At 44.7% G+C, this 1421-nt stretch overlaps 1 protein-coding gene across 3 annotated transcripts in view; it reads left to right on the top strand.

The window, feature by feature from the left end:
• Positions 1–1421, top strand: part of PPP1R12A (protein phosphatase 1 regulatory subunit 12A) — a 247779-nt gene that overhangs the window by 191835 nt on the left and 54523 nt on the right. The gene's annotated exons all lie outside the window — the stretch shown is intronic.

Here is a 1421-nt window from a genome sequence, read left to right as displayed (position 1 = left end):
GAGCCTATACGCATGGTGCAGGTTTTTCCTCCCAAGGTGGAGAACCTTGCATTTTTTCAGTGTTAAACACCATCAGGTTCTCATCTGCCCATTTCATGAGTCTGTCCAGATCTGCCTGGATCACCCTCCTGGCCTCAGGTGTGGGTGCTTTACCCCAGAGTTTAATGTTGTCAGCAAACTTAGCCAGTCCGCTTCTGACACCAGTGTCCACATCATTGATGAAGATGTTAGACAGTATAGGCCCTAGGACAGAGCCTTGTGGGACCCCACTGGTCACAGCATACCGAGATGATTTGCTTTCATCGACCACCACCCTCTGGGTCCTACCGCGGAGCCAGTTACCCAGCCAGCGAATCGTGGTGACATCAAGGCTGCAGTTAGTCAGTTTTAGCCAAGAGGTGATCGTGGGATACCAGATCGAAGGCTTTTTTAAAGTCAAGGTATACAGTGTCAATCTCTTCCCCCTTGTCCAGGTGATAGGTCACCTGGTCATAAAAGGAAATGAGATTGGTCAAGCAAGACCTACCCGCAACAAACCCATGCTGGGTATCCCTCAGGATATTGCCTTCAACTAGTCTGTTAAGGATGGCCTCCTTGATAATCTTTTCCAAGGCCTTCCTCGGGATAGAGGTCAGGCTGATGGACCTGTAGTTTGCCAGATCTACTTTCCTCCCTTTCTTGAAGATAGGCACGACATTGGCCCTCTTCCAGTCATCGGGCACTTCAGAACTCTCAAAGGTCCGTGCCAGGGGCTGAGCTATGATGCTCGCCAGCTCCCTGAGTACCCTTGGGTGTAGTTTGATGTAAAGTAGTCTTTGAAACTTAGCCTGTTCTGTGCCCTTTCACTAACTAGATTGTACTTTAAAATATAATTTGGTGTATAGATTGGAATTCATCAGCTCTTACTGCTTTCTAAAGCACTTTAGGGGTAAATCTTTGGTCTTCAGCAAAAGTACGTTTTACAGAAGTTTGTGAATGTGGAAACTGTTAGAAGTGGAATGTTGGTCAGGGCACCTGAAATAGGCTGAATGTGTAAGAGTTGCCAGCTTTCAAGATGATATTAAGAGTCTGATGTTAAATCTTTATTTCAAAAGATTTGACTTCCCAGGCTTTTGCTCTTATTCATAATGGCCACACTCATGATAGGAACTGCAGCCAGGCTTGAAGGTTGCTGATGTTTCCCTAAGCCTACTTTTACCTACGTTGGATACTCATTTCATCCAAGATGGTGGACACAAAATGAAACAAAATATTGAAGGACAGATACTGATTTTTGTGATCAGTAGAGGAAGGAAAATAACTGCAAGACCAAGCATGAGAAATGAAAGAGTGGTTGAGCTTGAGTGATGGATAAGAGAGGGCTCTTGTAAAGAAAGGAGGAATATCAGCTTTCCCAACTTAAAAGTCAGGAATAATAAAAA

This window comes from Gavialis gangeticus, unplaced genomic scaffold, assembly GCF_001723915.1.
Source record: "Gavialis gangeticus isolate Ggan-Ray unplaced genomic scaffold, GavGan_comp1, whole genome shotgun sequence".
Classification (NCBI taxonomy): domain Eukaryota; kingdom Metazoa; phylum Chordata; order Crocodylia; family Gavialidae; genus Gavialis; species Gavialis gangeticus.
The sequence above is the reverse complement of the archived record's forward strand: the minus strand, read 5'-3'. Positions and strand labels throughout refer to the sequence as shown.